Here is a 17,501-nt window from a genome sequence, read left to right as displayed (position 1 = left end):
CACGAGAGTGTCAATATAAATTTGTGTTTACATTCGCGGACAACTGTACACCTGGATGTGTCTCCCCCAGGGATTACATGATAGTCCGTCAACATTCCACCAGTGGTTGGCCATAGATCCGGTGTTACAGGTGCCGGACCCACCCCTACCCTTTGCCCTCGATGTCGCTACCACAGATACCACCTTATCAGCGGTATTCCTTCAGAAGAAACATGGCCGATTCTGCCGAGTGGAATGCGCATCTCACTTGTTAACGTCAGTAGAAAGGGTCTTTACAATGAGTGAAAAAGATTTGCTGGCCGTCTTCTGGGTGATTCAAAATGTTACTTATATTGTCAGCCTCAGCCCCGTTACTATCCTAACTGAACACACGCCCTTCCAGTTGTTACTGGATGGACGGTTGAAGGACGGTAATGTTATATTGTCAGCCTCAGCCCTGTTACAATCCTAACTGAACACATACCCTTCCAGTCGTTACTGGATGAACGGTCGAAGGACGGAAATGTTATATTGTCAGCCTCAGCCCCGTTACTATCCTAACTGAACACACACCCTTCCAGTTGTTACTGGATGGACGATTGAAGGACGGTAATGTTATATTGTCAGCCTCAGCCTTGTTACTATCCTAACTGAACACACGCCCTTCCAGTTGTTACGGGATGAATGACTGAAGGACGGTAATGTTATATTGTCAGCCTCAGCCTTGTTCCTATCCTAACTGAACACACACCCTTCCATTGTTACGGGATGGATGACTGAAGGACGGTAATGTTATATTGTCAGCCTCAGCCCTGTTACTATCCTAACTGAACACACACCCTTCCAGTTGTTACTGGATGGACGGTTGAAGGACGGTAATGTTATATTGTCAGCCTCAGCCCTGTTACTATCCTAACTGAACACACACCCTTCCATTGTTACGGGATGGATGACTGAAGGGCGGTAATGTTAGTCAGAATCTTATTGCTCGGTGGATTTTGTTCTTGCAAGGTGAAGACATTTCAGCAAAAAAGGAAAATACTTTGACATGCCTGGCATACAATTTAATCTACCAGGCTGAACCCCACGAGAGTCAGGTTTTGACAGAAAAGGCCCTCAAGGGATATTTTGTATCAAAATCAGTGCGGGGCGGGGGTGTACAAAGGAAGAAAACAGAAATCAAACCAGCACTCAACATTTGTGTTGACGGTTCCTCTACAGTGGAGGATGGGATTAGGCAGGCAAAGTGCGGATTACAGATACAGGATCATAATGGAAAACCTATTAAAGATATTGCCTTACAGTTGCTGGCGAGTTTAAGTGTGCAGCGTGCCGAACTAGCTGCATTCACTTTGTGCTGACACAACCACACATGTTTCCCCCACTGCTTGATATAAATTCTGACAGTATGTACGTGTGTAACAGTTTGACCGAGTACCTACCTCTGTGGGAAGCGAGATGTTTTGTGTCAGCAGATGGCAAACCTTTTCCATCTGTCCTATTACTGCAGAGAATAGTAGATGCAGCGAGGAAAGGGGAAACGTTTACAGAAAATACTATGATATATTGACCTATGTTGTGAAAATTGGAGAGGAGATAATTGGGACAACCTTGTCTAAGTGTAGTCTGGAAAACCAGGTGGTCATATGTCCTTACCACATGCATACATATAAAACAGCAGAATAAAAATGTGGATTTTATACCACTGTAGGAATCTAGGAAGGCATTGCCAGGGTTAACCCATGTGGCCTATAAGGGAAAGGTGAGATATTGCTTAACCACCACAATGAAAGAGTACCAGTATGGACATAACCGGATTTGTCTGGTGAGCAACAGAACCTTTCTTTTCAACCCACAAATACTAACCAGAATAGAGAAGATGGAGTTGGTCGACATACATAAAAGAAAGACAGAAACGATAACTGTGACAGACAGTGTTAAGGACGACTTGATAAATTACCTTCGGGAACATGAATATACTATTCATCCATTGCCCACACGTTTGGGTCAAGAGAGGCAGCAACTAGAAACCATTGGTGTAGTGTACTACAATCTGGAACAACAGTGGAAGATGATACAAGATGAGATTCATGAGAGAAACGATTCTACCTGGTGGGAGGACTTATGGAACTGGTGGTCAAACCCCTGGATTGCAATTATCCCCTATGTCCTGATCGTTGTTTTGGGTATCATGGTGATATATGTGACATACTTAATTTGGAAACTTAAGAAATTGATTAAGGAATGTGCGAGGATGTATGAACACAGGTTGGACAGCTACCTTAAAGGCAATCAGTATTCAAACTTGTTCTCTAAAAAGATAGACAATTAATTATGTAACACGACGATAGTTGCATAACTATTGGTACATACTTAAAATGAATTAATGAATGACAAATTTATTCTACAAATTCAATTGCGACTGTATTATGATCACACAAGTGATTAATTATGTAACAATGATGCTTAAATTGTGCTTTCTTTTACACTACACTGCTTATGATATTATGTTAACAATGAAACTGTAATTGCACAAGTGTGCTATCTAAGGGATGTGAGAGTGTGATCTCTTGGGTGTAGCCCTGCAGGATCAAAGAGGGGGGTGGGGTGCGGGTGGCTGTAGACTCAGTAAAAACACATAAGAACTTAGTTAAAACAAAGGGGCTCGTCACACAACAGTACACAACATTTTGAAACATGGGGGTGCTGGGTAGAAAGGAGCACAGCAAACAGATGGCCAAGAAATTGTGGACAGTCCAGAAGAAACAGGCTGAAACAAAAGAGAGATTCTACCGGACAGTATCTTTGCACAAACCAGATAAAGGAATTCCTATGGACATGAGGTATGATTAGACTCACAGTAGACAATGGCTGAAACTGGTGATGGCACGAGAACCCCAGGGAAGAACACTCAAGAAAGTTCCCTGAGTCAAGGACTCAGAGAATAGAAGGGCAGCTGCCATTACGGGACTGATCACCTCGTGTCTTGACGGGTAGTATAACGTGCAAGGAGTGAGTGCTTGTGCCTGATGATTTAATGTGTGAATAAACATTGATATACCTTCCACCAGTCCGCTTTTCAGAATTCTTTAAGAGTAAGTGCAGATTAGGCACAACAACGATCTGATAGCTCTATACAGGGACTTAACAGGAACACCAAAAGAAGCAACACCAAGAGAGAAAATAATTAAATGACCCGTAACAAAATTATCAATGCTTCATAGAGTTTACAGCCTATATGAAAGACTCACCTGGAGTAACAACAGCAAAGCTGGATGGGAAAATGACAAGAGCAGGAAGGCAGTTAAATAGGGTTTATAGAATTAATAGCTGGATAAAGAGTCTTACCAGGAACACCAACAATAGCGAGGATGGAATAGTAAATATAATGAATAATCTGAAGAGCAAAATAGATACGATTGTCCAATGAGTACCAGTCATAATATGTAGAAAGAGTGTCAAATTGCCAGATTAAACTCCTGTCCATTTTTGCAACATTCCAATCTAGCGTTGTATGATTCTGATCTATCCTCTCAATCTGTCTGGAGCTGTTGATCCCTCTTACTGCCGGGGTTGATGTGATACTCCCACTGACACTGTGTGACAATACATTGAAAGGAGTCCCTTATTTATAGACGATGGAAACCCTCCAGTGAAATAATTAGGGTCCGTGGAGACTGACATTAATTCCAGTCACTGAACAACCAGGTTCAGTTAACCCCTTTCAGTCCAGCACTTTTTGTACCACAATAAAGTAGAACATTTATCCGGTCTGGATGGGATGTATGAGAGATGCTGAGGGAAGGAAAGGTGGGAATAGCGGAGGCACTGGACAGAATCATTCAATCCTCCTTGGATATGGGAGTTGTGACAGAGGGCTGGAGGGTTGTAAATGTTACACCCTATTTGAAAAAAAGGAGAGATGGAGTAGACAATGTATTTACTGACCAGACAGTTTAATGTCACTGATGGGGAAATTTCATAACCCAGGACAAATATATTCATTGCTTTGAAAAACATGGAATAATAAATGGGCAGCAGGAGGGATATGGTGATGACAAAGCATGTCTGGCAAACCTCAACAACAACTTATATTTATATAGTGCTTTTAATGTTATAAAACATCCCAAGGTACTTCACAGGATCATTATGAATCAAAGTATGACACTGAGACACAACAGGAGATATTAGATCAGATGGCCAACAGCTTGAACAAAGAGATAGGTTTTAAGGAGTACCTAAAAGGAGGAAAGCGAGACGGAAAGGCGGTGACCGTAGCGTAGTGGTAATATTACCAAAATTGTCATGCCGAGGCTCAGACTGATTCTCTGAGGACATGGGTTCAAACCCCACCGTGGCAGCTGTTGCAATTTAAAATTCAATAAGTTATAAAATTCAATTAATTAATACAAATCTGCATTTGAAAGCTATTCTCAGCAATGGTGCCATGATGCTATCATTGATCATCGGAACAAAAAAAACACAGCCTGGCTTACTGATGTTCTTCAGCAATGGAAATCTGCCATCCTTATACGGTCTGGCCTCCATGTGACTCAAGACCCACAAGAATGTGGTTGATTCTAAACTGATTTCTGATATGTCCTAGCAAGTCACTCAATTATCAATGGAAATTAGGGATGGGCAACAAATGCTGGCCTTGTCAGTGACACCCACATCCCATGAACGAATGAAAAAAGAAAACGGTGCAGTGAGGATATTCCAGAACTTTCGGCCTAGGCAGCTGAAAGCCCGGACGCCAGTGGTGCAGTGATTAAAATCAGGGCTGCACAAGAGGCAGAAATTAGAGGAGCACATATATCGCAGTGGGTTGTGGAGGTGGAGGAGATTACAGATATATGGGGGGGGGGGGGGAGGAGAGGCCATGGAGGTATCTGAAAACGAGGATGAGAATTTTAAAATCAAGACATTGCTTGACTGGGAGCCAATGTCGGTCAGTGAGATATGAACGGGACTTGGTGTGAGCTAAGCCATGGGCAGCATAGTTTTGGATGACCTCAAGTTTACAAAGAGTAGAATGTGGGAGATCAGCCAGGAGTGAGTTGGAATAATCACATCTTGAGGTGACGAAGGCATCAATGAGGTTTCAGCAGTAAATGGACTGATACAGGGGTGAAGTCGGGCGATGTTATTGAGGTGGAAATAGGCGGTTGTAATGATATCCTGAAAATGAGGTTCAAGCTGGGATTGGGATAATCAGAGGGGTTTGATCACATGAGTGAGAACATTAAAATTGAGGTGTTACTGGACCAAGAGCCAATGTAGGTCAGTGAGCACAGGGATGTTGGGTGAACAAAATTTAATGTAAATTAGAAGATGGCAGCAGAGTTTTGGATGATGAGAAGGTTACAGATAGTCGAATGTGGGAGACCAGCAAGGAGTGTGTGAGAATACTCCAGTTTTGAGATGAGAAAGGCATGGATGAGGGCTTCAGCAGCAGATGCGTTGATATATCTCTCTCTCTCTCTCTTTGAGTCTTTGCTCAAGTGAAAGAGGGGAAGGGGAAGAAGAACAAGATGGAAGGACAGTTATGGGACTGAGAGGGGAGAGATTAAATGACAGACTGTTACATTTCTAACGTTTTCCAGTTTTGATGAAGAGTCACAGATCTGAAACATTAACTCTGTTTCTCTCCACACAGATGCAACAGACCTGCTGAGTATTTCTGGCACTTTCTGTTCTCATTTCAGAGTTACAGCAACCGTAGTATTTTGCTTTTATTTTAGTATTTAAATCACTGTCACTTCTCTTCTTGGAATGCTAACCTTGAAGAAGTTCTTCTCTTCTCTTGTAGATCTCAGGGCCTCGGCAGCTGAAGGTACGGACGCCAATGGCACAGTAATTAAACGCGGGATGTTCAAGAGACCAGAATTATATGACGTCTCAGTGCTGCAGTGGAAGCTCAGACTGAGGTCATGAGATCCATGCTTGCTGCCATGCAGGATCAGACTGCTGTCATCATGGCTGTGGAACTCAGTGTTCAAAGGGGTTTACAGGCTCTCACAGCAGTCCAGCAATCTGTGATCCAGTAGATTACTTGGATTACTGAGGTGTCGCCCAGTGGCAGTGACAGTGTCTCTCTGGGGCATGAACCTGCTGTCCTCTCTCAGGAGGACAGTGTTTTGTCTCCCTTCACTGTCACTCCACCAGTGTCCTTGCTGTTATCCATCAGACAGCCCAGGCTGCTGCTGCCCATGTCGAGGTAGTGCAGTCCGAATCCAAGCCCTCAAGTCCCAGAGCTGCTCGAGGATGTCCTGCAAGGCCATCTGCAGTCTCCCCCAGTGAAAGTCAGCAGCCTTCAACCAGCCATGCTGCAGTCTCTGGGGAAGCACTGTGTAGGAGCACTAGGCAAGTCGAGGGAACCCACAAGACAGGAACTAAGGCAATACACAAGGGTGAATATTTCAGTTTTGTTTGTATAATTGGATGTGTTGTTGGATAAAGATGTTAATGAAAAGGTTTTTGTTGGTGTTTTTCATTGCAGGATGGTGACCAAGGGGACACTGTGATGGGGCGTCTCAGATGGGTGTAATGGTGGAGAATGGGGGATCCATGCTGGGAAAGGGAAGTTGGCCTATGGGAAACAGAATATTAGCAGGGATTCTCCGACGGTCTTTCTGGGTCGAAGGCATCCAGGAAATATCCTCCCGGTCTCCTCCTCCTCCTCCTGAGGTGTCCTCCGGATTCCTGGTGCCAATGCCTGTGTCCTCATGATGGTGATGATATGAAGGGTGCAGCAGTACACCATGAACTTGGACACCTGCTCCAGTGTGTACTGGAGGGCTCCTCTCTTGCGGTTCGGACAGTGGAAGCATTGCTTCATCACACCCGATGGTCTGTTCCACCATGTTTCTGGTGACTTCATTGTTCACGTTATACACATAATAATTGTGTGAAGTTGGTTGGCGGTGGGAGAAGGTTTGGGGATGTAGAAACATAAGCTGTGTCTGGAGCGGGGGTGGGTGTGGGGGGTTACATTTGTCTCCAAGGAGCCACATTCTGGTTCTGCATGTGGGCCCGATGTGTTGGGACCGGCTGACAGCTTCAGAATTAAGGTATGGTGGCTGCTGACAGGATGTGGACATTCACCAACATGATGTACTGGGCATGCTCACACACCAACTGTACATTCATGGAGAGAGAGTTCTTGCAGTTCCTGTACCTCTACCCGTTGACAGAGGGGCACCATAGAGACACATCGACCATCAGGAATGCGGCTATCCTGACAAAGCCAGGGATACCCTTATCCTGCTTCCCCCCGCTGAGGGAGAAAATTATGTGTTAACTTCACCTGACATAGATGGCCTCTCTCACCTAGCGGATATATCAATGGACAACACACAGTCCTCACAACGACAGGCCAGTGAGTCCAACATCAGTGGTGGAAAAGGTTTTAGAACAATAATTAGTGGATAAAACAGCAGGCATTTGGAGAGGTTTGAGTTAATTCAGGATAGCCAACATAGATTTACAAAAGGAAAGTCATGCTTGACTAATCTAATTGCACTTTTGATGATGTAACAGAGAAGGTTGATGAAGGGAATGTGTGGATGTTGTCTATATTGGTTTGAAGAATGTGTTTGATAAAGTACCACAAAAAAGGTTAATTACCAACATTGAGTCAAATGGAATGGGAGGGTCAGTGTCCAGTTGGATAAAAACAAACGTTTACATAGAGACAAGAGTGTATCATAGTAAATGACAGTTTTTCAGACTGGAAGATGTTAGACAGTGAGTGTTGCCCCAGGGTCAGTGCTCGGGCCACTGTTTAATTTTGCTGTGTATAAATGACTTGGATCTTGGAATACAGAGTAGAATTTCAGAATCCGCCTCTGATACCAAACTTGGAGCTGTGACAAACAGTGAGGATGTTCAGAACAACTGTGACAGGACATAGATACTGAGTAGAATGAGCAGACGAGTGGCAGATGAAAGTGTGAGACAAGTGTGAGGTGAGGCATTTTGACAGAGAGGATAGGATGGCAATATAGACTTAATAACACAGTTCTAAACAGTGTGCAGGAACAGAGAGACCTGTGGGTGCATGTGTATCCATCTTTAAAGGTGGCTGGACATATTGAGAGATTGGTTAGTAAAACTCATATAATCTTATATTTCATAAAGAGAGGTATTGAGTTCAAAAGCAGAGAAGTTATGATGAGCATTTAAAAATCTCTGGTTAGGTCTCAGCTGGACTAGTTTGTCCAATTCTGGTCACTACACTTCAGAAAGATTGTGAAGGTCCTTGAAATGGTGCTGAAGAGATTTAACAGGATGGTTCCAGGGATGGAGGATTTTAGTTCCAAGGTTAGGTTACAAGATTATGACAGGTTTGGATAATTTAGACAATGAAAAAGTGTTCCCATTAACTGATGGAAGAAAGGCTAGGGGCACGAATTGAATGTTTTGGACATCAGATGCAGGGGGAATGTGAGTAAGAACATTTTTCTTTATGCAGCGGGTGTTAATGATCTGGAACTCACTGCCCACAAGTGTGTTGGAAGCAGAGATAATCAGTGATTTCAAATGAAAGCTGGTGGGGACCTGAAGGAAATGAATTTGCTCCAGGGATTGAGCGGGGGAGTGGGATTGACAGGATTGCTCCATGGAGAGACAGCATGGACATGATGGTATGAATTGCCTCCTTCTATGTCGTAAATGACGCTATCAGTCTCTGTGACTCGATGTTGGATACGACTCCTGCTCTTGTCTGGAAATATCCAGATACAAAGAATTTCAATGAAACTGTGACCTTAACAGCCACTGACAGCTCCGTCCTCACCCTGGTGTGAGGCTCCAGGTCGTGTTGCAGGAGGTGACACAGCTCTGTGACCACCTCCTTATTGAATCAGAGTCACCTCACACACTGCTCCTGGGTTAGGTGTAGGTAGCAAAAGTGTTCTTGGGAAACCCGTGGTGGGAAGGGCAGAGCCCCCTCCTCCACCCTGGTTACAGAGCTTCCCCTCTCTGCAGCCTCTGCTCCATTTGTTGGTCATTTTACATACCCAGAGACACTGTAACTGCAGTCCCCATACCTTGTCAAATGTTGGGTCACCAAATCCTCCATCCTCCCTGAATGTCTGCAGCAGCTCACAACACAACCTCCAGAAAATCATCCACACCGCCTCCACTAACTTGACAAAAGCAGAAGTAAGTCAAAAACCCCTGACCTGTAAGTTAGATGCCTGGTCCTTTTAAATAACACGAGTGGGGCTTCCTCGTGCTGCTGAATATATGTCCAGCTGAGAACGACTAGCACAGGCGTTCCGTGGACAGTCCAAGTTTCAACGACGTACATCAAAGCTGCTGGAATGGCTGACAGACGCCATATTCAGACCGCTCCTCTGCGCTACCAGTACATGCTTGGTGAACGGGGGTGAGAGCCCTGTCCAGCATGGAACACTTGAAGTGACCGGCAGCTCAGATCGTATTATTTTATGGATCCAAACTTACATGGTGTTGGGTCCAGTGACGCTGTGGAGCCGAAAATCATTGCCAGAGTAGATAAACAGAGAGAACGACCATACGATCATATGAATTAGGAGCAGAAGTCCGTCCACCCTGCTCCAGCATTTAATAAGATCATGGATGATCTGTTTGTGTTTCGAATTCCACACCCCCATCTACCCCCGATAAACTTGATTCACTTGCCTAACAAAAATCTATCCATGGGGCGGCAATGGCGCAGTAGTTTGCATCGCAGCCTCACAGCTCCAGGGACTCAGGTTCGATTCTGGGTACTGCTTGTGTGGAATTTGCATGCTCTCCCTGTGACCGCGTGAGTTTTCGACGGGTGCTCTGGTTTCATCCCACTGCCAAAGACTTGCAGGTGATAGGTAAATTGGTCATTGCAAATTCCGCCCAGTGGGAGTGAATATGGGATTACTGTCGGGTGAGTATAAATGGGTGGTTGTTGGTCGGCATGGATTCGGTGGGCCGAATGACCTGTTTCAGTGCTGTATCTCTAAACAAATAAAATAAAATACCTCAGCGTTAAAAATATACAATGACTCCCCCGCCACCACATTCTAAGGCAGATGTTTCCAAAATCACACAACCATCTGAGGAAAAAAAAAGTCTCCTCATCTCTGTCCTAAAAGGGCAACCCCTAATTTTCAAACAGAGACATCTCAAGCAGTTACTTCTAAAAGGGAATTGAAGAAAAGACTTTCAGACAAAAGCGTTGCAGTAATATGGGAATGGAGAGGGGAATGGGATTAATTGGAGGGGTGAGGCCGTGGAGAGATTCAAACACAAGAATGAGAATATTAAAATTAGTGTGCTGCCAGACCGGGAGCTAATGTAGATCAGTGAGCACAGGGGTGATGGGTTATCGGGATTTGGTGTGAGTTAGAATAGAGGCAGCAGAGTTCTGGATGGGCTGTGTTTTATGGAGGTTTATAACTGGGAGGCTAACAAGGATAGAATTGAAATAGTAAAGTGTGCATTTAACAAAGGCCCAGATGAGTGTTTATGCAGCAGATAGGCTGAGGCAGAGGTGCAGACGTGTGTTAGTATAGAGGTGGTAGGAGGCAGGGTTGGTGAGAATATGGAGATGAAGTCAGCTCAGATTTCAATAGAACAGAGCGGTTGCAAACTGTCTGGTTCAGCCTCAGATATTTGGCAATGAGGAGATCGTGGTTCATGGATAGTGGATGGAATTTCTTATGGAGACCAATGACAAAATTCCCAAAATTTAAATAGCAAGAACATTATTTCAGTGAAACAAATTTTACAGATCTCATAGCGGGCAATAGAGACTTAGCAGGGACAGCAACAGCAGCAAAGATGCGAGAGTAAATCACAGGCACTCTAATGCACATAGCAATGGATTAGAGAGTTAATATCCGGAGACAGATATTTGCCAGGAATAACAGCAGCAAGGAGGGCAGAGGAAATGACAAGAATGGGAATGCAGTTAAACATGGTTTATATAACAAATAGCTAGATACAGAGAATCACTAGGGACACCAATAATAGCCAGGAAGGGGTAGTAAATGTATTGAATATTCCTCAGTGCGTAATAGATCCGACTGTTTAATGAGAACTGATCATAATCTGCAGAAAGAAAGTTAAACTCCCAGATGAAACTCCTGCTCATTGTTGTAACATTCCAATCTATTGTACTCTGATTCTGATCTTTCCTCTCCCTCTCTCCAGAGTCACTGATCCCTGTTAGTGCCGGGAGTGATGTGAAACTTCCACTGACACTATGTGATAACACATTGAATGCAGCCCCTTATTAATAGAAGAGGGAAATATTCCAGTGAGACAATTAGGGTCCATGGAGACTGACATTAATTGCAGTCACTGAACAAAGAGGTTCAGTTAACCCCTTTCAATCCAGCACTTTTTGTATCACAATAAACTAGAACATTTACCCGGTCTGGATGGGAATTCAGAGGGTTGGTGAGAGAAGGAATGGTGCAAATGGAAGAAGCACTGCACAGAATCTGCCAATTCTCTTTGGATATAGGAGTGATGACAGAGCACTGGAGGGCTGCAAATTATACACCTAGTTTACAAAAAGGAGAGATGTGGCAAACCCTGTACTGTCCAAACAATCTGACGTCAGTGGTGGTGAAATTTCACAATCCAGGACAGAAATATTCGTTGCTTGGAAAAGCATAGCATAATAAATTTCAAGCCGCATGGATATGCTAATGACAATTCATGCCTGACAAAGTTCAGCAAGAACTTATCCCAAGGTACTTCACAGCAGCATTATGAAACAAGGTATAACACTGAACCACCAAGGGAGATATTAGGTTAGGTGACCAAATGCTTGGTCAAAGAGGCAAATTTTAAATGAGTGTCTTAAAGGAGAAAAGCGAGGTGGAGAGGTGGAGAGATGGAGTTGTGTAGGGAGCGTATTCCGGAGCTTTCGGCCGAGGCAACTGAAGGTGTGGCCAACAATGGTGGAGTAATTAAAATCAGGGATGCACAAGAGGCCAGAATTAGAGGAGCAGAGCTATCTCAGAAGTTTGTGGAGCTGGAGGAGATTACAGAGATAGTGAGGGGTGAGGCAATGGAGGGATTGGAAAACAAGAATGTGAATTTTAAAATCAAGACATTGCTTAACTGTGAGCTGATGTAGGTCAGTGATCGGGGAATGAGACTTGCTGTGAGTTAAGGCACAGGCAGCAGAGTTTTAGATGACCTCAAGTTTACAGACTGTAGAATGTGGGAGAATGAGTTCGAATAGTCCAGTCTACAGGTAATGAAAGCATGACTGAGAGCTTCAGCAGCGGATGAGTTAAGACAGGGGTGAGGTCAGGCAATGTTATTGAAGTGGAAATAGGTGGTGATCGTGATAGCACGAATATAACGGCGGAAGCTCATTTTGTGGTCAACTGTCACAGAATCACAGAATTGTTACAGGCGGCCATTCAGTCCATCGTGTCTGCACTGGCTGTCCAAAAGAGCAATTCATCTAGTGTCACTCCCCTGCCTTCTCCCTGTAACTCTGTACAAACTTCCATTTCAGAAAGCTATCCAACTTCCTCCTGTTTGCCTCGATTGAATCTGCCTCCACCACACTCTCAGGCAGCACATTCCAGATCCTAAGAACTCGTTGTGTGAAAAAGTTTTCCTCATGTCAGCATCTGCTTCTTTTACCAATTAGTTTAGTTTAGTTTTTAGTTTAGAGATACAGCACTGAAACAGGCCCTTCGGCCCACCGAGTCTGTGCCGACCATCAACCACCCATTTATACTAATCCTATACTAAGCCCATATTCCTACCACATCCCCACCTGTCCCTATATATTTCCCTACCACCTACCTATACTAGGGGCAATTTATAATGGCCAATTAACCTATCAACCTGCAAGTCTTTGGCATGTGGGAGGAAACCGGAGCACCCGGAGAAAACCCACGCAGACACAGGGAGAACTTGCAAACTACGCACAGGCAGTACCCAGAATCGAACCCGGGTCCCTGGAGCTGTGAGGCTGCGGTGCTAACCACTGCGCCACTGTGCCGCCCTTTGCCCTCTCGTTTCAGAACCTTTCAGGAGTGGGAACAGTTTTTCCCTATCCACTCTGTCCAGACACATCAAATTTGTGAATACCTTTTTTTCAAATCTCCTCTCAGCCTTCTCTGAGTTGTACCATTTATTCTATATTGCCTCTCCATGTTCTTCCTATCGAAATGAATCACATCACATTTCTCCACATTGAATTTCATCTGCCACCTGTCTGTCCATTCCACCAACTTGTCTGTGTCCATTTGAATTTCTACACTATCCTCCTCACAGTTCTCAATGCTCCCAAGCTTTGCATCATCTGCAAACTTTGAAATTGTGCCGTGTGCACCAAGGTCCATGTCATTAATATTTGTCAGGAAGAGAAACGATCCCAACATTGATCCCTGGGGAACTCCACTACAAGTCTTAAATGAAAACAAGAAGTGCTGTAAAGACTCAGCAGGTCTGGAAGCATCTGTGGAGAGTGAAGCAGAGTTAACGCTTCAGGCCTGTGACCTTTCATCAGAATTGGCAAAGGTTAGAAAGGTCAGGTTTTACGGAAATAAAGCAAGGGTGGGGCAAAAGAGGAAAAAAGAGGTGTTGATAAGACAGAGGGTCATAGAGATTAACTGACAAGGAGGTCATGGTGCAAAGGCAAAGAGAGTGTGCTTGTGGTGTGGTGAAAGACAAAACGTTAGTGCAGAGTGGGTGTTAAATGACAAAATAATGAACAGCCCTCGCCAAAAGCAGCAACATAAAAAAATCCAGTTTAAGGCCAGGAAATGGCAAAAATATATGATAAAGCTAAATAATTAAAAGAACCAGTCTTGATCAGAAATTATTGAACTCAATGTTCAGTCTGGAAGTCTGAAGAGTGCCTATTCGGACAATGACGTGCTGTTCCTCGAGCTGACGTTGCTGTTCACTGGAACACCGCCGCAGGTAAAAGACAGATTGGGTGTCCACATTGTGGAGCACCTCCATTCAGTCCAAAAGCATGACACCGAGCTTCCAGTCGCTTGTTATTTCAACACCCTCCACCCGCCACTCCCGCTCTACTTTTCACATTTCTGTCCTTGTGTTTTCCCCAATACCTCCACTTTATTTGCTTAAAACCTATTACATTTCTAACCTTTGCCACGTCTGATGAAAGATCTCACACCTGGAACATTAACACTTCTTCTCTCTCCACAGATGCTGCCAGACGTGCTGAGTATTTCCATCACTTTCTGTTTTAATTTCACATTTCCAGCATCTGCAGTATTTTGTTTGATTCTACTACAAACCTTTCTCCAGCCCGAAAAGCATCCATTAATCACTACACTCTGTTTCCTGTCACTCAACCAATTTAGTTTCATGTTGGTACTGTCCTTTTTATTCGATGAGCGACAACTTTGCTCACAAGTCTGTTGTGTGTCACTTTATCAAATGCCTTTTGGAATTCCATTTACACCAGATCAACAGCATTGCCGTCATCAATCTTCCATTTCACCTCTTCAGAAACTCCAGCAAGTTAGTAAAACGCCATTTTCCCTTAACAAATCCGTGCTGGTCTTCCATAATTATCCCACATTTGTGCGTGTGCCTATTAATGTTGTCCCAAATGTGACACCGAGGTTTGAAACAGACTGCCTCAATCTCAGAGAGTTACCAAGGAGAGGGATGGAATCAATAGCAAGGAACAGAGTTGGAGTGGGGAGTGAAAACAATGACTTCCGTCTTCCCAATATTTAATTGGAGGAAATTTCTGCTCATCCAGAATTGGATTTCGGATAACCAGTCTGATAATTTAACAACAGTGGAGGAGTGGAGAGAGGTGGTGGTGAGGTAAACATGATGGCGTTCTTTGATAAAACAATGGAGAGGGTTGATGAGAGTGGTGTGATTGAAGTTATATATATGGACTTTCAAAAGGTGTTTGATCAAGTGACATTCAATAGACAGGTTAGGAAAACTGAACCCTATGGTTTAAAGGGACAGTAACAGTGTGGATATAACATTGACTATGGAACAGTAAACAGAGAGAAGTGGTGAAAGGTTGTTGTTCGGACTCGATGGGAGTATGCAGTGGTGTTCCCCGGGACTTGGCATTCGGACCACTGCTGTTTTTGCTCCTGGAAAACAAGAGGTATGTAGGGCAGAGCCCCCACCTCCTCCCACTTTACAGAGCTTCCCCTCTCTGCAGCCTCTGCTCCATTTGTTGATCATGTTACAGACACAGAGACATTGTAACTACAGTCCCCATACCTCGTCCAGTGTTGGGTTATCAAATCCTCTGTCGTCCCTGAATGTCTGCACAGCTCAAAACACAACCTCCAGAAAACCATCCACAGCACCTCCACTAACTTTTCAATAGCTGAAGGAAGTCGAAAGCCCTTCACCTGTAGGTTAACTGCCTATAAATTTTCAATGGCATTAGATGAAGTTCCTCGTGCTGCTGAATGTATGTTTAGCTGAAAGTGACCAACACAGGCGGTCTGTTAACATGCACAGTCCACGTTTCAAAGATGTACATCAAAGCTGCTGGAATCCTTAAAATGTGACATTCCACAACTCCTCATGCTACTCGTACACACAATGTACACCCGGGCACAGCACGAAGCAGTGTGCAGGCCACACCAGAAGTGCCTTTAGCTCATCTCACACCCTTTTGTGGATCCAGACTTCCATTGTGTGGGCAACAGTGGTGCTACAGAGCCGAAAATCAACACCAGGGAGAGATAGGGAGGGAATGAAATTCACTTTAAAGGGGGACCAGGAAATGGATTTGAAGGCAAAGGTTTTTTTGTAATATAGGTATGAAGACTGGAATTGATCTAATTGGAGGGGTGAGGCTATGGAGGGATTCTAACAGAAGAATGGGAATATTAAAGTGAAGGTGCTGCCAGACTGGGAGCCGTTGTAGATCAGTGAGCACAGGGGTGATGTGTGATCGGGATTTGGTGCGAGTTAGGATACAGGCAGCAGAGTTATGGATGGGCTGTGATTTATGGCGGGTTCATAACTGGGAGGATGACCAGGATAGAAATGCAATAGTCAAGTGTGGATTTAACAAAGGCACAGATGAGGGTTTATGCAGCAGATCGGCTGAGGCAGAGGTGAAGATGGGTGATATTACAGAGGTGGTAGTAGGCAGGGTTTGTGATGGGGAGAATATGGAGATGAACACAGCTCAGGTTTAAATAGAACACAGAGGTTGCAAACAGTCGGGTTCAGCCTCAAACATTGGACTTGGAGTATGTCGTTCACAGATATGGGACAGAATTTCTTATGGAGACCAATAACATTGGCTTCGGGCTTCAGAGAAAAAGACAGAATTACTTGAACAGTATTTCAGTGAATCAGGGTTTACAGATCTTATATGTGGAAATAAAGACTTCGCAGGGCAGTACAACAGGAAAGATGAGAATAAATTACGAGAACTATAACATCATTAGCAATGATTGTTGAGCTAATAGCTGGAGACAGAGATTCACCAGGAATAACAGCAGCAGGAAGGAGGGCAGAGTAAATTCCAGTAACAGTAACGCAGTTAAAAATGGTTTGTAATATTGACAAACTTACCAGGGACACCAACAATAGCAAGGATGGGATAGGAAATGTGTTGTCTTATCAACATTGTGTAATAGATCTGGGATGTTAAAGACAGCGAATCATACGCAGAAAGTATGTAAAGAGGCCATGATAATCCTCTGCCCACATTTGTAACATTCCATTCCACTGTTCTCAGATTCTGACCCATTTTTGTAACATTCCAATCTATTGTTCTCAGGTTCCGATCTATCCTCTCCCTCTCTCTGGTGCTGCTGATGCCTGTAAGTGGTGAAGCTGATAATCCACTGTCACAATGGTATTAAACCTTGAAAGGAATCCCTTATTAATAGAAGATGGAAAACCTCCAGTGACACAATTAGGGTCCATGGAGACTGTCATTAACGACAGTCACTGATCAAACAGGTTCTGTTAACCACTTCCCATCCAACACTTTTTGTACCTCAAAAAAGTAGAACGTTTACTCGATCTGTATGGGATGTATGAGGGTTACTGAGGAAAGGAAATGTGGAAGTAGCATAGGCCCTGGACAGAGTCTTCTGATCCTCCTTGGATATGGGAGTGATAACAGAGGACTGGAGGGTTGTACATGTTGCACCATGTTTAAAAAAGGAGAGATGGGGTAAAACCTGTATTTACTGACCAGTCAATCTAATGTCGGTGTTTGGAAATTTCTAAAGGTCACAGCCAGGAGATAAGTATGCCCTGCTCAAAAAGGGATAATAACTGAGAAGCAGCATGCAAATGCGAATTCCAAATCATTTCTGGCAAACGACAACAACAACAACGTATTTTATATAGTGCCTTTAATGTAATAAAACATCCCAAGATGCTTCATTATAAAACAAAACATGATATCGAGAGATATAAGAAATTATTAGGTCAGAGGAGCAAAAGCGTGGTCAAAGAGATAGGTTTTAATGGGTGTCTTAAAAGAGGAAAGGGTGGTGGAGAGGTGGCGGGATGGAGAGACGGCGAGGTGCAAG

Source organism: Heterodontus francisci, unplaced genomic scaffold (assembly GCF_036365525.1).
Source record: "Heterodontus francisci isolate sHetFra1 unplaced genomic scaffold, sHetFra1.hap1 HAP1_SCAFFOLD_521, whole genome shotgun sequence".
Taxonomy (NCBI): domain Eukaryota; kingdom Metazoa; phylum Chordata; class Chondrichthyes; order Heterodontiformes; family Heterodontidae; genus Heterodontus; species Heterodontus francisci.
The sequence above is the reverse complement of the archived record's forward strand: the minus strand, read 5'-3'. Positions refer to the sequence as shown.